Source organism: Ranitomeya variabilis, chromosome 3 (assembly GCF_051348905.1).
Source record: "Ranitomeya variabilis isolate aRanVar5 chromosome 3, aRanVar5.hap1, whole genome shotgun sequence".
Classification (NCBI taxonomy): domain Eukaryota; kingdom Metazoa; phylum Chordata; class Amphibia; order Anura; family Dendrobatidae; genus Ranitomeya; species Ranitomeya variabilis.
The window spans coordinates 346835093-346860234 of NC_135234.1; positions in this window are offsets into that span (position 1 = coordinate 346835093).

Consider the following 25142-nt stretch of genomic DNA (forward strand, 5'->3'; position numbering starts at 1 on the left):
TTCCACAAATTAGCTGGAGATGGGTGGAAAGACACTAATAGGATTTTTTTTAATAAATTAGCAGCAGACTACACTACTTGAAAAAAAAAAAAAAAAAAAAGAACAGTATGAGGCAATGAACCACCCTCCCTGAACTGAATACAACCAGCTATGGATGGCCTATGTGGCTGCACTCAGACTAGAGAGTGGGCTGCACTCACACACACACACACACAGACCTTGCAGATCGCTGTGAAAACAGCGCTACAAGGCAAAAGCAAGGTGAATAGTAGGTGAACACAGCGGTTGCTAAATTAGCCTTTGGAAAGCACAAAGAAGCAAATCGCTATCTCTAAACTGTCCCTCAGTCAGCAAACAGCGTCCTGTCACTAACTGAATTCACAGCAGAGTGATCGCAAAATGGCGCCAGCGACTTTTAAACTGCATCATGACATCATTTCAGCAGCCAATCACAGCCTTGCCAGTACTTTCATGCCCTCCATGCTAAACAGGATGTGCCCACACTTGGAATCATTCTCATTGGCTGAATTTCGGAATTTTGAATCTGGGAACTTCCGATTCCGGTATCCGATACGCGGCAAGTATCGGAATCCCGGTATCGGAATTCCGATACCGCAAGTATCGGCCGATACCCGATACTTGCGGTATCGGAATGCTCAACACTACTGATAACCTAAAAGCACTTCAGCGGTTCCTTGGGTTTTCTAACTACTATAGGAAGTTTATCAAAGATTTTTCTACCATTGCTAAACCGCTAACTGACATGACTAAAAAGAGTACCAATTTCTCCGTTTGGCCTGAGGCTGCTGTACGCGCATTTGAATTTCTTAAAAACAGTTTTGTTTCGGCCCCCATTCTTGTGCAGCCAGACGTATCGAAACCTTTTGTCGTGGAAGTCGATGCGTCTGAGGTTGGGGTGGGGGGCGGTGCTGTCACAAAGCTCATCCTTGAGTGATTTGCGTCCTTGTGCCTATTTCTCCAAGAAGCTGTCGCCCGCTGAACGTAGCTACGATATCGGCAACAGGTAGTTGTTGGCAATCAAGTTGGCCTTTGAGGAATGGCGACACTTCTTGGAGGGGTCGGTTCATCAGGTTACTGTTATTACCGACCATAAGAATTTGCTTTATTTGGAGTCTGCCAAGAGTCTATCTCCCAGGCAGGCTCGCTGGGCATTGTTTTTTACGCGGTTCAACTTTGTTGTTACTTACAGACCTGGGTCTAAAAACACTAAGTCGGATGCTCTGTTCAGGTGTTTTCCAGGGGGAGAACCCCGGGAAGATCCGGTACCCATCCTCCAAAAGGGTGTTGTGGTTTCGGCTCTCACAACCGAGGTTGAGGCTGAGATTGCCGAGGCCCAGGAGGAGGTACCATCCAAGCTTCCCATCAACAAATAGCTTGTACAGCTTCAACTCCGCTTAAAGGTTTTGATGATGCTGTCCTGGCTGGCCACCCAGGGGTCAGGGGTACTTTGGAGTTGGTGTCACGTCGGTTTTGGTGGCCCAAAATCTGACAGGACGTGGTCTCATACGTGTCAGCTTGCACCACGTGCGCTAGGGCTAAGACGCCCCGTTCCCGTCCTGTTAGCACACTACTTCCTCTCAAGGTACCTAGTGAGCCATGGACGGAGATCTCCATGGATTTTATCACTGACTTGCCCTCCTCAGCTGGGAACACGGTCATTTTGGTGATTGTTGATCGGTTCTCAAAAATGTCGCATTTTGTGTCTTTGCCTTCATTGCCTAACGCTAAGACACTGGCTCAGGTATTTGTGCAGGAGGTGGTCAGACTTCATGGGGTTCTGTCTGACATCGTTTCTGATAGAGGTACTCAGTTTGTGGCAAAATTTTGGAAAGCGTTTTGCTCACGGCTGGGGATCAAGTTGTCGCATTCTTCTGCGTTTCATCCTCAGTCAAATGGTCAGACGGAGCATATGAACCAAAACTTGGAGCAGTACTTACGTTGCTTTGTTTCTGATAACCAGGAGGAGTGGTCGACGTTCCTTCCTTTGGCTGAGTTTGCCATCAATAATCACCGCCAGGAGTCTTCTGGGGAGTCTCCTTTTTTTGTGTTTACGGGCTACATCCTCAATTTTGTACTTTGAGTCAGGGGGGCTCTTCCGGCGTCCCGGAGGAAGACCAGTTAGGAGCACAACTGTCATTAGTCTGGAGGAGAGTTTAACAGCACCTGTTGAGTGTGGGTGCTAGGTACAAACATGTGGCTGACAGGAGGCGTGTGCCAGGTCCGGACCTGAGTGTGGGTGACTGGGTGTAGTTATCCACAAAAAACATAAGACTCAAAATACCATCCCTTAAATTGGGTCCTAGGTTTATTGGTCCATTTAGGGTCACCACCGTCATTAACCCAGTAGCGTACCAATTGGAGCTTCCGACGGTGTATAAGATACACAACGTGTTCCACAGATCATTGCTAAAAAAGATGGTGGGTCTTGGGGACGTGACGCCGATGCCTTCTCCAGTCTTGGTGGATGGTAATTTGGAATTTGAAGTCTCCAATTTGGTTGACTCTCGTGTAGTGCGCCGCACTTTACAGTACACTGGCGTGGTTATGGGCCTGAGGAGAGGTCTTGGGTACCAGCCTCGGACATTCATGCGGATTGGCTGGTCAGTATGTTTCACCGCTGCCATCCGGACAAGCCGGGTCCTATAACTCGTGAGGGCCCTGGGGTCCCTAGTAGAAGGCGGGGTACTGTCATGTCGGACGCTGTTCATACTAGGGCGTTCGACAGACAGTGGTAATTCCGCTTTTGGCCACTATGCGCTCAGTGGCGTCGGCTAGATTTTATTTAGCTGGTCCGGGGTTAATTTTGCTGGTGCTCGGATTGGAAGCTGAGTCACGCCCACTGCCTTTAAATAGTTCTCCTGAACATTGGGCGTCGCCGATTATAGCTTCTGTCTTGTGCTTGGTTATCTCGGTCTGGATTGGTGGTCTAGGAGAAGGAGTTTCGTATCTGGTGGTGTATTTCCCTTTGTCATATTTTCTCCTTCCTTTATATGTTTTTGTTTTGCCCTGTGCACTTATAGTGTATTCCTGTGTGACTGCGGCGTGGTGCATATTTTCCGTTATCCTTGTCTGTGCTAACTGTGGGTATTGGTGTATGGTCTCTTCACTGGGTGGTGGGTGGTGGCTTCAGCCTAGGGTTAAAACAGGAGACAGGGTGAGGGTGGAGGCCCAGACATGCACACCATCAGTGTAAAATCTGGGAGAGGGTCAGTCAGGGTTTCCCAGAGTTGAGGGAAATCGCAGGGGCCTGGGTTATTAGCTCTTGCCTACCTAGGTCTCCTGTGACAGTTTGGCGAACATAGCTGAACTGAACCTTAAAAGATTTGCTCATTTCTAGTCAGGACAAGGATCCATAGGCTTACAGTACATTGTTAAACCAACTTCTGGCTCACATATAAAGCCCAGTGTGAGCGAGCATGTCAAAATAGCAATCATGTGATCCAGAAGAGAATTATAGCAGTAATGTAAACCAGGGAAACCTCTATGATGTGAGACTTCACGTAAAGGAAGTAATCAGTCAAGCAGGAGGAGAAGGCACTTGATTGGGGAATAGAGCTGGAGTGACAGATGCTCTATACATCTACAACCTGACAAGTTTATATCCTATGACTATGTGCATTTCTAGCATATGCTCCCTAAAGGAAACGTGCCAGCTATTTCATGATACCCAAACCATGAACAGCATAAATTAGAACCTGGATACAATTGCACCAAAGTAGCACCTGAGTATTTCGGGGAAAGATAGAAGATTTCAGAACCATAACAATAGACTAGATTAGTCTGCTGCCACCCCCCATTAGCTTCTCCCAGCACTAGATGATTCATTGTAAAAGATAAATGTGGATGAAATCCACTCTGCTGTGACAAATGATGCATCCAGGTATAGTTGTGAAATACTCTGGTGGTTTAGTCAACGCGTTTCAAAGCTCATGGCTTCTTCTTCAGGAAATTACCACAGAAAGATATCTTTCTGTAGTTTGTGCATCATGATCAGCTAAAAGGTTCCCTGAAATATCAAACACCCCTTTAAGATACCTCTGTGGACAGGGAGTCCAGTAGTTATCATCTAAATATGGCACAGTTTCTCAACCCGAATCTTGCTCAGAGCTCCAGGGGAATGCAGAAGGGTCTTACTCTTTTACCAGTGGTCAACTCAGGAGAACCGCTATTCCCACTCCGTACACAATCACAAGACATGAGATTAAAATATAAAACAGGTTTATTTATAAGGGGATAACAAGGAACAGCAAAAAAATAATATGACACAATCTACAATGCAGGTCTAAGATGTGATTTGCACTGGGTCTAAATGTTAATAATGACACTTTCCTTTTAAGTAACAGCAGACACACTCCTAACTAATCACTAAACTAAACTAAACCCGGGAATGACCACAGCAGTGCAAATAACACAGTCCAATGATGTGGTCCAGTTGCTGAGGATGTTGGCTCGTGTACAGGAACCGTTGGTGCACTTTAATGTCCCACTCAAAGCAAATTCCATCCAGTAATAGTTCTCTTGTGAACTTCTTAGAAGTAAAACAACAAGACCCAGTAATATGTTCTCAACAAAATGTCTCTTATATCTTCTCAGCAGTGGAACCACAAGTGCAAGCAATAGAGATTCACTCCTTGATGTAGCAGGTCTGGGATCACATGAGATTCCATAAGAATCCAGCTCGGGGCTGTAGGGTCCTGATGCCTGGGGCAAATAGGATGGATTGTAGACTTGTTCTCTTAAGGTACCTTCACACGAAACGACGCTGCAGCGATAGCGACAACGATGCTGATCGCTGCAGCGTCGCTGTTTGATCGCTGGAGAGCTGTCACACAGACCGCTCTCCAGCGACCAACGATGCCGAGGTCCCCGGGTAACCAGGGTAAACATCGGGTTGCTAAGCGCAGGGCCGCACTTAGTAACCCGATGTTTACCCTGGTTACCAGCGTAAAATGTAAAAAAAACAAACAGCACATACTTACATTCGCGTCCCCCGGTGTCCGCTTCCTGCACTGACTGACTGACTGAGCGCCGACAGTAGCAGGGCACAGCGGTGACGTCACCGCTGTGCTTTCACTTTCACTTTGTGGCGCTCAGTCAGTGTGGGAAGCAGACGGCGGGGGATGCGAATGTAAGTATGTACTGTTTTTTTTTTTTACATTTTACACTGGTAACCAGGGTAAACATCGGGTTACTAAGCGCGGCCCTGTGCTTGGTAACCCGATGTTTACCCTGGTTACTAGTGTAAAATATCGCTGGTATCGTTGCTTTTGCTGTCAAACACAACGATACACGGCGATCGGATGACCAAATAAAGTTCTGAACTTTATTCAGCGACCAGCGACATCACAGCAGGATCCTGATCGCTGCTGCGTGTCAAACTAAACGATATCGCTAGCCAGGACGCTGCAACGTCACGGATCGCTAGCGATATCGTTACAAAGTCGTTTTGTGTGAAGGTACCTTTAGTTAAGCCAGGCAGTGGTGGACATCACCTGGTAACCTGGTTGATCTGCAGACATGGTTCAGCGGCAGGATTATCTTCACACACTGAGCAGCTGGGCTATTAGCATATACTTTGTGCCTTTGTCTTCTGCTCTATAATGTCAGACCCTCACAAGTCTGTAGTGGAGGATCGCACACATCTCTCTCTGCACATCAGCGCCATCATTCTCCACCAACCGCCTCAGTTAATCAGTCCCTCCTCTGCTGCGCCACCTTTTCTATGATACAAAGCGGAGCAATAACTGCTGGGAGTTTCAGTCCAGGGCAGTGCAGCAAGAGAGGCATTAATGTCTGTAGCTGTGAATGTCTGTGTAATTCTATCAGCATTAGCCCCTGTACACAAAGCTTCCAATGCCGATGTTACAAATAGAATAAATTCAAAACGAAATTTATGTTTTTCAAGATATCATTTAATTAGAACTTGTTCAAATCTGAAAGTGAATTTTCTGCACTACAGAAAAAAAATGCAATTCTGGGTCACAAGCCTCCTCTCCTATAAGCAATGTATATATTAACTTGGAAAAGGGCTTTTAATATGTATTAGGCTGGATCCATGACATAGTTGCAGGCACTGACAGTGAGCACAGGCAGATGAATAGACTCTACATTAATAATAGGAACAGATAGCATTGATTTCTTTTACAGTAATCCAATTAGAGACTGATCTGTTGCATTGAAAGATTAACTGCAAGGATTTACCCAAACCTCCATTAATCCTTTAGCACCATCTATTCCTGGTAGGTGCATTTAGGGGCATGCTGGGAAAAGAATTGCTCAAACTGTTAAGGGCAGTAGATATATATGGCACATCTAATTCTCTTCCTGCCCTTTCTGGTTTAAAAAGAAACATTTAAGTCTGTGAATTGTAATTAAGGAAATAATAGGACAGTGAAATAAAAGGCTGGGAGAATGTTAATGCAGAGGAGCAATAAGCTATCCTAGTATTAAATGACTTCCTTCCGTACTTCTAGCATTGAAGGGTTAACTACTCCATTTATCATTTGGATACACAATCCTGCCACACTGTGAAGATGAAGAATCTGCCAGCTATAAAACACCATGCTAATGGCTTACATTTTCACTGTGATATGTAAAATAAAAATAAAAAAGCGCTGACTTTGGCACAATGTAAAAACCTCATCAGTTTCTACGCTGTCTCCCCTAATTGCACTGTTATGGTTTCATTAGGTGGAAGAGAAACACATTATCATGGCCAGACAATCTCCGTGAAGTCTATTTTAATTTCTGCGGAGTCATACAACATCTGCACATTAAGGGAGAGTTATTTCAGAGACCACAGTCATTTAACTATTTCTGCTGCAGCAAATGCTAACCTCCTGCTTAGTCTACCCGATAAACATTATCACATCACGTGACTTCAGGTTTTTACGTTTTTAGCAGTGTGGCTAATGCAACCAGCAAATGTGATTACCTTATGCTTCAACACCTAAAACGGTGTAACAAAACTTCAGGGCTTCAATGTAAAATCTGTAGCAGAAGAGCCCTTGAGACCAATCACAGAGTACAGAGGTGCAACTGCTATTTCTACACCTCCGATATGTCACCAAAGTCTTGGCCTGGGACCAAAGTTCAACTGAGACTACATAAGATTGTGGTATGTTAATATTTTTATCTATAACATCTTTTTACATATGAGAAATAGGAAATAAAAAAGTTAACAGGTTTAAATAATGAGTTAAATATACAGCTCTGGCAAAAATTAAGAGACCCCCATATCAAAACCCTGTCATGGGTAGCCCAATCTCCGGACCTGAACCCCATTGAAAACCTCTGGAATGTAATCAAGAGGATGATGGATAGTCAGAAGCCATCAAACAAAGAAGAACTGCTTACATTCTTGCGCCAGAAGCAGTGTGAAATACTGGTGAAAAGCTTGCCAAGACGCATGGTTATTCCACAAAATATTGATTTCTGAACTATTAAAGTTAGTTAAAGCATTAGCATTGTTGTTTCTAAATGATTATGAACTTGTTTTCTTTGTATTATTTGAGATCTGAAAGCACTGTTTTTTTTTACCATTTTTCTCTGTCAGAAAAAAAATACAAAATGTGTTGCTTGGAAATTCAGAGACACATTGTCAGAAGTTTATAGAATAAAAGAACAATTTACATTTTACTCAAAAATATACCTATAAAGAGAAAAATCAGACAAACTGAACATTTTGCAGTGATCTCTTAATTTTTTCCAAAGCTGTATATTCAGTAAGATCCTAAGCACCCTTAAGTGGTGACTGCGAACAACCAGAAATGAGTCATTTTAAAGGATTTAGCATTTTCAAATTGATGACAAGTTACATAGCTACAGAAAAGGGGGCAAAAAGGGTTCTCAACCCAGACCCACTGTTGGGGGTCGCGTTCCCGCCTCTGCACAGGGGGAATCACGGGCCATCTCCGCTGCGGTCTCCCATTCTTCTCCTGCGGCAGTGGAGCCTGCTCAGCGGAGACATCGGTCCCAGCGTCTCGCTCAGTCTGACACTGTGCTAAGGGTTACTGCTGCTTTTCCAGCTTCTGCCATTGAAGCCAGTGCTGGGCAGCGGCGAGCAGACGCTTTTGGGACTAAGTCCTGCTTTTCTCCTTCTGAGCATGCCCAGGGTAAGATCTCGCATTGGAGATCGAGGGTCACATGCTTGGATACTGCAGCAAAGCCCATTGGTTCTCCAGGAAGGTCCTGAAGGTGCTCAGGCTCTGTGGCAGCCTCTCATTGGTCCTTCTAGGAAGGTCTTGTACTTGCTGCAGCTATTTAAGGTTCACATGGCCGCACGGCCATGCGCTAGTATCAATGCATGTTATGAGTTTTACGCCAAAGTGGTCACGCTTGTGTGGATTCAGGGACCCGGCTGAAATAAGCCACTTAGAATACGGGCACCTCCGGTGAGGAGATTGTGTGTATGGTTTCAGGGCCCCGGCTGAAATAAGCCACCTAGAATACTGGCTCCTCCGGTGAGGAGATTGTATGTTTGCCTCTTTGACTGCGTGACCACAAGCTGCTATCTGCTCAGCAGTTACTGTGTATTCCTGTGGAGTTTAACAGGACACAGTCCTTTCTTTATAGCGACTCTGTGAAGCAACAGAGATCGCTTCTACTGCCATATAGTGCCACCGTTTGCCAGCAGCAGGTTATTTTCCTGCAAGGTGGACCCCGGGCTGCGAACGCACCAAATAAGATCTCTATATTTACTCGATGCGTTCTGCCAGCCCTATCACCCACTCACACTATGGGACCCTCCTGGTACGACAGACACTCATAGATGCATAAGTATATATAGAATGCTGATACAAATAATCCCTGTGGAAGAGCAGGGACTCATGGTTTCTCTTCAATATCACTCCTTCTTTTGTAGGCTGCAGGTCACTTCATACATACAACCTCAAAAATGTCTGCCGCTAAAAACAGTGAGAACATGCAGCACGTGTGAGTATTCATCAGCCGGCATTTGCATTCTAAATAAATAATTTAAAAAAACTGAGTGGATTCCTGTGTATTTTTGATAACCAGACAGGCAAAACTAACAGCTGTGGACTGCAACCCTCAGTAAAAATGTGTTTTTTTATTTCAAATAAAAGACTTTATTCTGGCTGTGTGTTTATTTACCATACAGCTATAGGATTAGTAATGAATTGGTGTCTTATAGGCGCCTTTCTATTAGTACCCGTGGGCTTGATGTCACCTGACAATACAAAAGTGACATCAACCCCACAAATATGATCCCCACTTGCTACTGCTACAGGGCAAGTTGTAAGAGCCTGGCAAAATGCCAGAATTGTCAAATCTAATTATTGAACCTTTTCTGGGTGGCTCAGGGCTGCTATTTTAAGGCTGAGGGGGGACAATATCCATGGCCCCTTACTGGCATGAGAATACCAACCCGCAGCTGTCTGCTTTAGCTTGGCTGGTTGTCAAAAATTGGGGGACTCTGCATTGTTTTTTTCAAAGATTTATTGAAATTATTTTAAAAAATGGCGTTTGGCCCCTCTATTCTTTATAACCAGCCTTACTGAAACTGACAGCTGAGGGTTGCAGCCCATAACTGTCAGTTTTGCTTGGTTGGTTATCAAAAATACAGGGGAACCCACGCCGTTTCTTTTTTTCAATTATTTATTTAGAGCACTGGCATCAGCAGATGAATACAGCCACCTACTCTAACTGTTATTATCTGCAGCAGGCGTAGGCTGATGGGAGTAGTAGCCCCATAAGCCAACGCCAGTGACCGGAGGTAAAGTTTTTACCTCTGATCACAGCTGCTCGCTCATGCTGTCATCTGACAGCATGAGAACCACAGTGCTCTGACTGGTAGAATTAATCTTAATGCCGATAAGAGCCTCCAGAGTTTCTTGTGCTGTCATGGAATTGTGGAATTGCACTTTTTTAGCAATTTCACAACACATAGATTTTTTTTCCTGTACAATATATGGTAAAATCAATAGTCTTGTTTAATAGTACAATTCGTTCTGCAAAAAAATCCCATCACACAGCCATATTTACTAAAAAATAAAAAAAACTTATGGCTGTGGGAAGAAAAGGAGCAAAAAACAAAAACGCAAAAATGGAAACTCCCAAGAAGGGGTAATTCAAATTTTTTTTATAAAGAATCATTTACCTCTCCAGTACTGTGGAGCAATACCTTCCGATATCCAGAAGTATCGGTGTTGGATTGGATCGTCCGATATTCAAAAAATATCGGATATTGCCGATACCGATACCCGATACCAATGCAAGTCAATGGGACAAAAATATCGGAATTAAAATAAACCGTTTCTTTCCTTGTAGGTTAATTCTACATGAAGGAAAACAACTAAGAATAATGTAGGATGTATTGGGGGAGGTGGGGGAGACATTAAAGGTATAGAGGTTTAAGGCCAATCAAATGGAATAGCAGGAATTTTTTTTTTTCAAGACGTTCGGAGTTACAAAGATATTGACTATGTTAAGATTTTTTATATTTTGTCAGATTAATGACTGCCAATACGTCTTTTAACTGACCTGAGATATAAGAGAATAGCATCCCCATACAGGAGACAATCCAGCAGCTGTCGGCTGTACACTATAGCTGACAACTTGCTGCATTAGCCAAGATCAGTGTTTGCACCGTCCATATCTGTTTAACCCCTTAGATGCTGCTGTCAATAGTGACTACATCATTATAAATGGTTAACAGAGTGTGGGGGCTTCCTCTTTATCCCAATTGATGCCCTCAGAATGAATTGCCATCGCAAACATCAGGACCACAAAATCATGATCTGAGGGCATCAATTGGGATAAAGAGGAAGCCCCCACACTCTGTTAACCATTTATAATGATGTAGTCACTATTGACAGCAGCATCTAAGGGGTTAAACAGATATGGACGGTGCAAACACTGATCTTGGCTAATGCAGCAAGTTGTCAGCTATAGTGTACAGCCGACAGCTGCTGGATTGTCTCCTGTATGGGGATGCTATTCTCTTATATCTCAGGTCAGTTAAAAGACGTATTGGCGGTCATTAAGGGGTTAAGTTTCACTACTTCCATGCTCTTCACCTTCTTTTTTACTTCTCCCACACATTTTTCTTCATCATCCTCAGCAGCAGCATCTTTTTCATCAACTTCTCCTTCACCTTATTCATCTTCTTCTTCTTCACCTTCTTTCTATTATTTTTTTTACATTCTTCAAATTCTTTTTATTCAACTATTCTTCTTCTTCATATTCTACTTCTTCATCTTCTTCATGTTCTTCTTCTTCATCATATCCTTGTTTGTGACAGGCCTTCCTGTAGTTGTTATCTATAAAAGTTTGAAGATTACACCTTTCATTCTGCCTGTCCCAAAAGATTTACAACAGGATTTGTCCACATTCAGTTTGGCCTGCAGCAGCAGGTTTTTTCCAGGGGCACCACGAGGAGGAACGGACTCACCCCCATACGCTGATTAGTCTTCTTCTGCTTATAATTTAGATAATATCTTTTGCTCTGATTTTTAGTCTTATGCTTAATGTTCTTCTGCTTTTTGTTCTGCAGCTTCTTGCTCTTCTGCTTCTCGGTCTTCAGGGTCGTCGACTCCAGGGTCGTCGTCTTCTTCGGGGTGGTCTTCAGGGTCATCGTCTCCAGGGTCATCATCTCAGGGGTCGTCGTCTTCGGGGTCGTCATCATCTACGGGGTGGTCTTCAGGGTCGTCGTCTTTAGGGTCTTGAACTTGGAAATGTAGCAGAAGGTACAAGAAGGCTGAGGAACTGCCGAGAACCAGCTGACGGTACTGGAACCCGGATGGCTACCCGAAGGTTCAAGAGCCACTGGAACTACTGAGGACCAGCTGACGGTACTGGAACCAGGTTACTAAGCAGGAGGTACCCGTGACAGAAAGCACTACCAAGGACTAACAGACATTGGTGGAACTCGGATACCCAGAAGGAGGCACCTAAGCCAAAGGCTCTGCCCGGAACCAGCTGATGGTACTGGAACCAGGATGGGGAGCAGAAGGTGCAAGAGCAAAAGACAATGCCGTGAACCAGCTGATGGTACTGGAACAGGCAGAAGAAGAAGGCAGAAGGAGATGAGTGAGAGGCCAAGAAATGCACTGTGCATGCCCAGGAATCCCAGCCCCACAGTGTGAATAATTCTGAAGACACTGCAGGGTGGGATCTTGGGCAGGGCGGCTGCACAGGCGCAGCCAGCCTGACAACAAATGATGTCAGAAGATGGGCAGGGCTAATCGCGCATGGCTAAGGGATAACATAATAGCGCAGGCTCCGGGACAGATTCAAACAACGCTGAGGAGGCGGCGCCCAGCGCCAAGGGGGTATGAATGACGGCTGTGCTGCGTCTCATTAAGAAGGAAAGTCCCGCCTCTGGGACGGTTTCACGGTATTAAGGGACACATTTTTTAAGTGTTAACTTCAGCGTGTGCAAGGAGAATAACTAAAAGAGACACCTTGTCCAAATGCAGCATTAGTGCTGCACAAGGTGGCTCTTTTAGTTACAAATGCCTGGGGGGACAGGTTCCCTTTAATTTCTGTAGTACTGTGAGTGTGGAGGGAGCAGGAGAAATTGCCGGATACACAGCAGGGGAGCAGCTGGCGTTACTGAACCCCAATAACACTGGAGCAGGTGTTGACTGTGCAGACAGCACTTTTGAGCAGCAACTGGCGGTGTTGGAGCCCAGGGAAAGCAGGAGGAGCAGACTGGAGGTATTGCCGCACACACAGCAGGGTAGCAGCTGGTGTTACTGAACCCCAATAACACTGGAGCAGGTGTTGACTGTGCAGACAGCACTTCTGAGCAGCAACTGGTGTTGCGGGAGCCTAGGGAATGCAGGAGAAGCAGAGTGGAGGCATTGCCACACACACAGCAGGGGATCAGCTGAGGTTACTGAACCCCTATAACCGAGGAGCAACTGTTGACTGTGCAGACGGCACTTCCGAGCAGCAACTGGCGGTGTTGGAGCACAGGGAATAAAGGAGAAGCAGAGTGTAGGCTGAGGCCTAATTGGAGCAAGTTGAAAAGGAACCTTTAACCCCCCAGGCATTTGTAACTGAAAGAGCCACCTTGTGCAGCACTAATGCTGCACAAGGAAATGGTGGCTCTTTTAGTTATGCTCCTTGCAGACGCAGAACTAAACACTTATAAAATGTGTCCCCTCATACCGTGAAACCGTCCCGGAGGTGGGACTTTCCTTCGGAATGAGACGCAGCACAGCCGTCATTCATACCCCCTTGGCGACGGGCGACGCCTTCTCAGCGTTTTTTGAATCTGTCCCGGAGCCTGCGCTGTTATGTTTAACCTTGGGCATGCGCAGTTAGCGCTGCCCATGTTCTGACATCATTTGGTGTCAGGCTGACTGCGCCTGTGCGGCCGCGCTGCCCAAGATCGTGCCCTGCAGTGTTTTCTGATTTATTCACACTGCGGGGCTTTGATTCATGGGCATGCGCAGTGCATATCTTCACCTCTCACTCATCTCCTTCCGCCTTCTTCAGACTGTGCGGCGTCACGGCCGTGGCATGCGATTAGGGATCAGCTGACCGCGACACAGTCTGAAGAAGTCAGAAGGAGATGAGTGAGAAGCCAAGATATGCACTATGCATTCCCATGAATCCCAGCCCCGCAGTGTGAATAAATCAGAAGACACTGCGGGGCGTGATCCCGGGCAGCGCGGGCACTCAGGCGCAGTCAGCCTGACACAAAATCATGTCAGAAGACGGGCAGCGCTAACTGCGCATGCCCAAGGTTGAACATAACAGCGCAGACTCCGGGACAGATTCAAACAACACTGAGGAGGCTTTGCCCGGTGCCAAGGGGGTATGAATGATGGCTGTGTTGCGTCTCATTACAAAGGAAAGTTTTGCCTCCAGGACGGTTTCATGGTATGAGGGGCCACATTTTTTAAGTGTTAAGTTCAGCGTCTGCAAGGAGCATAACTAAAAGAGCCACCTTTTCCTTGTGCAGCATTAGTGCTGCCCAAGGTTGCGCTTTCAGTTTCAAATGCCTGAGAGGGGGGGACAGGTTTCCTTTAATTTCTGTAGTAGTGTGAGTGTGGAAGTAGCAGGAGCAATTGCCGGATACACAGCTGGGAATTAGCTGATGTTACTGAAACCCAATAACACGGCATCAAGTGTTGACTGTGCAGACGGCACTTCCGAGCAGCAACTGGCGGTGTTGGAGCCCAGGGGATAAAGGATAAGCAGAATGTAGGCCGAGGCCTGCACTCGAGGCAGTTTAATATCTATTGTTGTTGTGTCAGGTGGAGGTAGCAGCCAAATTGTCGGATACACAGCAGGGGAGCAGCTGACGTTACTGAACCCCACTAACACATGAGCGAATGTTTTTCTCTGTGCAAACAGCACTTCCGAGCAGCAACTGGCGGTGTTGGAGCCCAGGGTCAATCAGGGTGTAGGCCGAGGCCTGCACTCGAGGCAGTTTAATATCTGTTGTAGTGTGAGCGTGGATGTAGCAGGCCAAATTGCTGGATGCACAGCTAGGGATCAGCTGACGTTACTGAAGCCCAATAACACGGCAGCAAGTGTTGACTGTTCAGATGGCACTTCCGAGCAGCAACTGGCGGTGTTGGAGCCCAGGGAATAAAAGAGAAGCAGAGTGTAGGCTGAGGCCTAATTGGAGCAAGTTGAAAGGGAACCTTTAACCCCCCAGGCATTTGTAACTGAAAGAGCCACCTTGTACAGTACTAATGCTGCATAAGGAAAAGGTGGGTCTTTTAGTTATGACCCTTGCAGACGCAGAATTAAGCACTTATAAAATGTGTCCCTTCATACCGTGAAACCGTCCCAGAGGTGGAACTTTCCTTCGTAATGAGACGCAGCACAGCCATCATTCATACCCCCTTGGCGATGGGCGCCGCTTCCTCAGCATTGTTTGAATCTGTCCCGGAGCCTGTGCTGTTATGTTTAACCTTGGGCATGCGCAGTTAGCGCTGCCCATCTTCTGACATTGCAGCGCCCCAGAATCCTGGACGTTGCAGTACTGTGGCTCCGCCACTATGGGGAGCTATGGTACGTCTGATTGCACTACAGGAGTTTCTCTGACCAGGTAACACCTCACTACACTTCACACTCCGGCCACCAGGGGGGGTGGTCCTATCTAGTAGGCCACTCCTCACACTCTGGTAAAACTGGGGGTTGGACAGGAAGACAGAGAGAAGTAGCTGGGAAGAGCTAGTGAGAGGATCTGTCAGGGTTGGGATCCTGGCAGACTCCTCAGAGCAGAACTAACCAGTGCACAATGGGAATACAGTAAAGAGGAATTAGGACCAGAAGGAGTCGTGCTGTTAGACCGAGGCAACATCCTTCTGAGGCGCAAACAGTCGGTGGCCGGAACGCCGAGCAAGTAAGAGACTTTAAGTACTACTGCAAACCACGGCAGGGCAGCCAATTATAGGTTGGCTGTCTCACTTAACACCTAAGCAGACAACGGAGGCAGCTGTGGGAGAGGGGCGACTCTAGGGTCCCGGAAGAACTCCAGGCCTACCCCGTCATACGGGTGCGTCCTACCATATCATCTGGGGGACGGAGAGAACGAACATCAGAGACAGACAGAAACAGTTGTGAGGACTATCTCGGGAGCTCAGCAGGGAGGAACTACAACACCCAGCGCTAGAAGGTAGACACTGATTCCCACCTGTAAAGAGAACTCCTGATGTGCCTTTGGACCGGCCGGTCTCTGACAGCCCTGTTGACAGCTCTCTGGACTGAGGACTCTAAAACCTTCAGTAAAGAGGTAAAGAGACTGCAACCTGGTGTCCTCGTTATTTACTGCACCGCACTACAACATCATCATCATCATCCCATACCTCCACCTTTATTGTGCGCCCCACGGTAGGGTCACGGACCGGGTCTAGCCACCGTGACAACCCCAGAGCAGAGACTCAGAGACCCTGTACCGGGTACCCCTCGGCCCTGCGGCAGTGGGGGCGCTCCAACTTGGCGTCACGAACAGGATCTACTTAAGCTTGAAGAATCAGGTCATGTGTGCCTTGGAACTGTGATTTATTGTGCTTGGACTGTGTATTGCCATTTACCGCCAAAATTCGCCATTGCCGCGCACGGAGGGAGGAGCCTTAGCTTCGTGGGCGGAACCAGCCAAAAGAAGCGCGGAACGGAAAGCGCAGTAAGGCGCCAATCCCGGAAGGGGAACTCCGATCTCCAGCAGGTTAGTGGGAGGAAGGGACAGCCATGTCCGAGTCGGGAGGAGAGGAGGTGGCGGCCGCAGCCGCGGACGCATGGGCAGCTCCGGTCCCCGCAGCGAGTGAAGCCGCGGCCCTAATACCACCACCGGTTGCCGCAGAACCCGCTGTTCCCCTCAGCCAGTCGGACACTGCCGCTAACACAAAAGCCATAATGCCCTTCTCCATGCCGTACCTGCCCGGAGCGGCCTGGCTCCCACTATACTCTGGGGAGTCGCATACATTCACTGACTTTAAGGAAGGGCTCTGCAGCCTGCTCGAGTTCTATCCCCTGACAGAGCCTCAGAAGGTTCATATGATAATCGGCCAACTCTTTGGGGCGGCTCTGAGAGAATTGAAGTCCTGGCCCGCCGAGGATAAGGGAACTGCACAACAGATTTTTGCAAAGCTTAAAGCCACCTTCGAGACTCGCACTGCTACAGAAATTAAACTGACTTTCTATGGATGCAAACAAAGGCCGCAGGATAGCTTACGGGACTATGCCCTTAATCTCCAAGAGGCGATGCGGGCCATTAAGCAGAGTGACCCCGGCAGCATGCAAGATGAGGATAAACTTCTGAAGGAGCGGTTCATTGAGGGGCTCCTGTGCAGTCACCAGCGGGGCCAATTGCACTTCCTGGCCATGCAAAATCCAGACTTGACTTTTGCGCAATTCAAAGATAAGGCTATCCAGGCATTGCAGGAGCGACAGCCCAGCCGCGCAATACCACCCAGGCGCCCCGCTCTCACATACCACCAGGAGGTGGCATCGGATTCCCCAGTTGCCACGGAGGCCGACGCCCAGAGCTTCGAGGACGACTCCCCTGCAGGACTTCGCCTCCAGATGCAAGAGCTAACCAAGAGCGTTGCTGCCCTAGCCCGGATGGTGCAGTCCCTACAGGAGACCCCCAAGGAAAAGATCCAGCTAACCCCCAGACCAGAAGATGTCCCCTGGACGCGACGGAAGAGGACCCCACCGACCAGAGGCCGGGACAGCGATCGCTTCCATCAGGACGGACGACCCATCTGCCGCCGATGTCACCAGGTGGGCCACCTTGCAAGGTACTGTCCTTTAAACGAGCAACCCCTGGGGCAAAGGGCCAACCCCCAGGAGTAGGACGGTCAGGCCCGCAGCATTGGAGAACCAAGTATATTGGAGGACGACCAGTTCTCCCTGTAGTGACTGATGGAATCCCCTTGAACGCTTTGCTGGACACCGGTTCTCAGGTGACGACTATACCTTACGTGCTTCATAAACGGTATTGGGAGGACGCTGATATTACTCGTGGCCCTGACAATGATTTCACCATAATAGCCAGTAATGGTCAGCCGTTGCCACAAGTGGGGTATAAGGAGGTCACCATCAAGGTGGGGCGGGTGGAATTGAAAGCCCAAGGGATTGTGATTGTTGATATTGATCGTCGAGAATGTAATCCCGTGATGACTCTTGGTACTAATGTTATAGAAAATTGTCTTGCAGAAGTTATTGTTTTGTTGCAACAGGTGGCAGAAACCGCTGGCCACAGTGAGCAACGTGCCCTGCAGAAGGAAATCAGAGCTCTGATGCAGAGACAGCAGGTAGAGCTGACTGGTGGTGAGATTGGTCGTGTCACTGTGAGTGATTCAAACCCCATCGCGATACCCCCCAGGAGTGAGATGTTAATATGGTGTCGGGCAGCCATAGGTCTCAGGGGTAAGGACTACCAGGCCTTGGTAGAACCCGTATATTCAGACAATAGGCCTACTGTTCTGACAGCCCGGGGGGTGGTCGACGTCCGCCAGGGGAGAGTGCCCGTACGTGTCCTCAATTGTGGGGAGGAAGAGGTTCACCTCACCAAGTATACCACGCTCGCCAAACTGTTCACTGTCAATAATAGTGTGATACAGACACCTGAACCCTTGGTCCCATCAAACGTGGCGGAGAACAAAGGTTCTGCAGAGCACTCGAAAGACTGGTGTCGGGAATTGCATGTGGGCACTGACTCTACCCCATCCCATCAAAAACAGGGGGCCTACAGGGTGGTAAACGAGTACGAGCAGGTATTCAGCAAACACCCCTTAGATTTTGGGCAGGTGAAAGGGATCCAACATCACATCCCCACGGGAGATCACCGACCCATAAAGGAGAGATATCGCCCTGTACCCCCAGCTCATTACCAGTGTGCCAAGGACATGTTGCGGGAAATGAAGGAGGCTGGGGTGGTGAGAGACAGCTGTAGCCCCTGGGCAGCTCCGTTAGTCCTTGTTAAAAAGAAAGATGGTACAATGAGGATGTGTGTTGATTACAGGCAGTTGAATCGCATTACACATAAGGACGCATACCCACTGCCCAGGATAGAGGAGTCTCTGGCTGCCTTAAAATCTGCTAACTACTTCTCTACCTTGGATCTCACCAGTGGGTACTGGCAGGTTCCTGTAGCGGAGGCGGACAAAGAGAAGACGGCCTTCACGACACCAATGGGTCTCTGCGAGTTCAACTGCATGCCCTTCGGATTGTGCAATGCTCCCGGGACGTTCCAGAGGATGATGGAGTGCTGCCTAGGACACATGAACTTTGAAACTGTGCTGCTGTATCTGGATGATGTCATTGTCTTCTCTAAGACCTACAAAGACCATCTGAAGCACCTGGCCGAGGTGTTTGAAGCCCTGTCCAACTTCAGCTTAAAGGTGAAACCGTCCAAGTGTCATCTGCTGAAACCTAAAGTGCAGTACCTGGGCCATGTGGTGAGCGCTGAAGGAGTGGCCCCAGACCCCGACAAGGTCACAGTGATCAAGGACTGGCCAAAGCCCAGTGACCTCCACGAAGTCCGGCAGTTCCTCGGGCTGGTAGGCTATTACCGGAGGTTCATTAAGGACTTCACCAAGAAGGCCGCACCCTTGCAAAACCTGTTGGTGGGCCAACCAAAGAAGACCAAGGGGAAGAACACCCCCTTTGATTGGAACGAGGAGCTGGAGGAATCCTTCACCTGTTTGAAGTCGGCACTGATGGGAGAAGAGGTACTGGCTTACCCCGAATATGACCAACCGTTTGTGCTGTACACAGATGCCAGCAATGTGGGATTAGGAGCCGTGCTGTCTCAGGTCCAGAAAGGCAAAGAAAGGGTGATCGCTTACGCCAGCAGGAAACTCCGTCCCACGGAAAGGAACCCTGACAACTACAGTTCCTTTAAGCTGGAATTCCTTGCCCTTGTCTGGGCAGTGACAGAGAGGTTCAAACACTACCTGGCCTCCGCGAAATTCACCGTCTTCACGGACAACAACCCGCTAACGCATCTGGATACTGCCAAACTCGGGGCCTTGGAACAGCGATGGATGGCCCGGCTGTCCAACTACGATTTCACCATCAAGTACCGGGCAGGACACGAGAATGCCAATGCCGATGCCTTGTCCCGAATGCCCATTTTGCCGGAAGCGGGAGAAGACCCGGAGGCACTTGAAGAGGTGGAGCTGCCTGCATTCCATCGCCCCAAAGCCACTCAGAACTCTCATCACGTGAAGAACAGGCACAAGAACCAACCGGATGCCACGCTGAATCCCCTGCCCCATCACGGGTGGGCGGAAACCCAGGATGGTGACCCCGCGGTCCGTCGGGTGAAAGAGCTCTTGACGCAGGCAGGATTGCACCCTGGCCCAGATGACCCACAAGATACCCAACAGCTGTGGAAGGGGAGAAGCAAACTGTTTATCCATGATGGCAAGTTGTGCAGGAGGAGCATCGACCCACGTACTCATGAATTGGTGTGGCAGATAGTGGTGCCAAGGCGAGATGCGCCTATGGTTCTGGGAGCCTACCATGATGGAGCCGGACACTTCAGATGGAGGAAGCTAGAAAGGCTACTCCGAGGGAGGTTCTATTGGATTGGCATGAAGAGAACCATTGAGAAGTGGTGTCGGGAGTATGGTCCATGTAGTCTGCGCAGGAAGGACCGTGACAGTCAACGGGCTCCCCTGCGGCCTATCATCACCAAACGGCCGCTCGAACTGGTCGCGCTGGATCATGTGAAGCTGACACCTAGCCGGTCGGGCTATATCTACGCCCTTACCATCGTGGACCACTACTCCAGGTTTTTGGTGGTTGTACCTGTCAAGGATCTAACGGCCAGGACTGCCGCCAGGGCCTTCCAGCAGCACTTTTGTAGGCCCCATGGCTACCCAGAGAAGGTACTGACTGATCAGGGACCTGCATTCGAAGCGGAAGTGTTCCAAGAATTCTGTCAACTGTACGGGTGTAAGAAGATCAGAACCACACCGTACCATCCTCAAACCAACGGGATGTGTGAGAAGATGAACCAAGTGGTAATCGATTTATTGAAAACCTTGCCTGTGGAGGAACGGAACCTGTGGCCGATAAAGTTGCCTGACTTGGTGGATATGTACAATCACATCCCAGTAAGTTCCACCAACTGTACTCCAGCGTACCTGATGCGATGAAGATCTAGTCGGTTACCCGTTGATCTGGACATGGGGGTCCTAGCACCCGAAGATACCTCGCCGGATGCCGATTGGGATGCAGAAAGGCAGCGAAGGTACTGCGAGGTACAGGAGTGTGTAGAAAGAAGTCTCGCCCAGGCTTGGCAAAAACAAGAAAGGGACTACAACCAACACGCTCCTGCGATTCCCCTGTCCCCTGGTGAACAAGTACTTAAACGAAAAAGGAGATTACACAAGCTCGATGACCAATGGGAAGCGGAACCATATACCATCCTGCCATCCGACTTCGATAACACGAAGGTCTGTCTCATCAGCAAGGACAGAGGGGAGACCTCGACAGCGGTATCCAGGGATCACCTTAAGGTCTGCCCCGATAAGTTGAGAGAGAGGGACATGGCCCCAGAAATCTCACGGCCGGTGGAAAAGGAGAAGATGATCCATACCGTCCTTGGTGACTTTCCCCAGTCCTGGACTCAGATAAATCAAGCCATCGTGGTACCTGTTCTAATGTTTCAACAGCCGGACTCACCAGAAACAATGGTGGTACCAGATCATCCGGTCCCGCAACCTCAACAAGCCTTACCTGAAGATGCCCTGCCGACCGTTGAACCGGCAAATCCTCCCTCTGCTATCGGTGAACCTGCTGTACCCACTGTTGATAGCAGCAGCTCTGAGAGCCCCAACCTGCCAGTGCTACCCAGACTCACTAGAAGTGTAGCTAGAAGACAGTGCACTACACCAGCGGTAGCAAGCATAACGGGCCCTGTTAGGCCAATAGCAACCCCTGCGCTGCGAAGGTCCACGCGCAGCACTCAAAATCAAACTCCCCTCCGCTACAAAACTTGGAGGTATTAATAAGGGCTGCTATTCAGTTGAAATTGTTTGTGTGCATATCTTTTGTTACAGGTTTTAAAATGGACAATAGAGTAATGGACAGTGAATTGCTCAAAAACTTTCAAAAAGGGGGACCCCTTTGTTTACCCGGGGTCCCCGCTGTTTCAACCACTGAACTGAGAGTCATAAACTGTGCATGACCTAACTTTCGCAACGTTCAAGAGTTCTCACCTCCCATAAAGGGAAGCACTGTTATGTTTAATTGTTTATGCTATTTCAAAATCTTGTGTGTTCCCTGTTAACATGTATTGTTGTTCTTGTTTTCCCAGTCCGGGAGTACTGGATTTAACCGGGGGGGAGTGCAGCGCCCCAGAGTCCTGGTCGTTGCAGTACTGTGGCTCCACCACTATGGGGAGCTATGGTACGTCTGATTGCACTACAGGAGTTTCTCTGACCAGGTAACACCTCACTACACTTCACACTCCGGCCACCAGGGGGGGTGGTCCTATCTAGTAGGCCACTCCTCACACTCTGGTAAAACTGGGGGTTGGACAGGAAGACAGAGAGAAGTAGCTGGGAAGAGCTAGTGAGAGGACCTGTCAGGGATGGGATCCTGGCAGACTCCTCAGAGCAGAACTAACCAGTGCACAACGGGAATACAGTAAAGAGGAATTAGGACCAGAAGGAGTCGTGCTGTTAGACCGAGGCAACATCCTTCTGAGGCGCAAACAGTCGGTGGCCGGAACGCCGAGCAAGTAAGAGACTTTAAGTACTACTGCAAACCACGGCAGGGCAGCCAATTATAGGTTGGCTGTCTCACTTAACACCTAAGCAGACAACGGAGGCAGCTGTGGGAGAGGGGCGACTCTAGGGTCCCGGAAGAACTCCAGGCCTACCCCGTCATACGGGTGCATCCTACCATATCATCTGGGGGACGGAGAGAACGAACATAAGAGACAGACAGAAACAGTTGTGAGGACTATCCCGGGAGCTCAGCAGGGAGGAACTACAACACCCAGCGCTAGAAGGTAGACACTGATTCCCACCTGTAAAGAGAACTCCTGATGTGCCTTTGGACCGGCCGGTCTCTGACAGCCCTGTTGACAGCTCTCTGGACTGAGGACTCTAAAACCTTCAGTAAAGAGGTAAACAGACTGCAACCTGGTGTCCTCGTTATTTACTGCACCGCACTACAACATCATCATCATCCCATACCTCCACCTTTATTGTGCGCCCCACGGTAGGGTCACGGACCGGGTCTAGCCACCGTGACAACCCCAGAGCAGAGACTCAGAGACCCGGTACCGGGTACCCCTCGGCCCTGCGGCAGTGGGGGCGCTCCAACATCATTTGGTGTCAGGCTGACTGCGCCAGAGCGTCCGCGCTGCCCGAGATCGCGCAGTGTCTTCTGATTTATTCACACTGCGGTGCTGGGATTCCTGGGCATGTGCAGTGCATATCTTCATCTCTCACTCATCTCCTTCCGCCTTCTTCAGACTGTGCGGCGTCACGGCCGTGGCATGAGATCAGCTGACGGCGCACACGTCTGAAGAAGGGGGACACATTTTATAAGTGTTAAGTTCAGCATCTGCAAGGAGCATAACTAAAAGAGCCACCTTTTCCTTGTGCAGCATTAGTGCTGCACAAGGTGGCTCTTTCAGTTACAAACACCTGGAAGGGGGGGACAGGTTCCCTTTAATTTCTGTAGTAGCGTGAGTGTGGAGGTAGCAGGAGCAATTGCCGGATACACAGCAGGGGATCAGCTGACGTTACTGAAACCCTATAACACTGGGTCATGTGTTGACTGTGCAGATGGCACTTCTGAGCAGCAACTGGTGGTGTTGGATCCCAGAGATTGCAGTTCAGGTGGTAGAAACATGAAGACAACAGGAGACTTGGATACTGTTGCCAACCAATTATTTAATCTGGAAGAGCAATGGCAAATTCCTGTGAGATCCAGGCCTTGTTCATTTTCAGAAAAGTAAGCCGGTCAATGTTATCGGAGGATAGTCGCATGCGACGGTCTGTTAGTACACAACCTGCGGCACTAAAGATGTGTTCCGATAATACACTAGCAGCAGGGCAAGCCTGCACCTCCAATGCATACTGGCTTAGCTCTGGCCATGTATCCAGCTTAGAGACCCAAAACTTGAAGCGGGAAGAGACGTCTGGGAGTACACTGAAAGGGAAAGACATGTAGTCTGTCACCATCTGATGGAAACGTTGCCTCCTGCTGATTGGAGCCATCTGTGATGGTGTAGACATTTGTGGCGGGCACACAAAACTTTGCCACTGTTGGGCCATACTGGTCTTGCCTTGTGCTGAGGCACTGCTTCTGCTCCCTCTTTGTGCAGAGCTTCCTCCACTGCCTCAACACACTGAGCTGCTTTGTAATGCACTAGCAGCACTGCTCCCGATTGGACTGGAGAAGATGATGGACTGCAAGAGGGTCCCTTGGTACTCCCGCATTTTACGCTCCCGGTTCAATGATGTTATGAGGCTTTGACAGTTGTCCCTGTAGCGAGGATCTAGGAGGGTGTACACCCAATAATCAGCTGTGTTGAGAATGTGGGTGATGCGGCCGTCTTTACTCAGGCACTGCAGCATGAAATCAACCATGTGCTGCAGACTGCCAACTGGCCAAGAAACGCTGTCCCCTGCTTGAGGTGTGATCTCTGCCTGCTCTGCATCACCCCACCCTCGTTCTACATACTGACTACTGGAGATTTGTGTAACTCCCTCCTCTGGACAGATGTCTTCCTTCTCCATTGATTCCTCCTCATCCTCCTCACAAAGTGTCCCCTGCCTAGGCCTTTGTGAGGAACCACGTTGTGCAGACCGTCCAGAAGCAGATTGCGTTTGTGACTCCTCATCCTCCACCTCTTCCACAACCTCATCCCTTAGCACTTGCAGTGTTCTTTCAAGCAGGCAGATGAGGGGGATAGTCATGCTGACTAGTGCATCATTTGCACTCGCCATCCGCGTGGAATCATCGAAGGCACGCATAACCTGGCAGATGTCCTTCATAGTGGCCCACTCAGTGGTTGTGAAGTTTGAATGGCGCACAGTGCGACTTCTTTGCGCCTGATGCAGCTGGTACTCCATTACTGCTGGCTGCTACTCTCACAAATGCTCCAACATATGTAACATGAATTCCACCTGGTGGGTAGGTCACATATGATGCGATGTTCCGGAAGGTGGAATCGGCGCTGCAGAGCTGCAATGTGCGATCTTGCCATGCTGGAATGCCGCAAGTGAGCACACTCTAGGTGGACCTTGTGCAGCAATGCATCAAGATCCGGATAGTCCCTCAAAAAACTCTGCATGACCAAGTTGAGCACATGTGCCAGACATGGGATGTGAGTGAGGTTGCCTAGGGCCAGAGCTGCCACCAGATTTCGGCCATTGTCACACACTACCATGCCTGGCTGGAGATTCGCTGGCACAAACCACACGTCGCTCTCCTGCTTGATGGCATTCCAGAGCTCCTGCGCTGTGTGGCTTCGATTCCCCAAAGAAATTAATTTCAATATGGCCTGTTGACGTTTGGCCACAGCTGTGCTCATATCGGTCATAACAGGTAAGCATTCACAGGTCCATGAGGAGGTGGACTGTGACGGCTCCTGCAGCTGTGATTCAGAGGAACTTGAGTATGAGGAGGAGTCAATATGTACAGACTGGATACCTGCA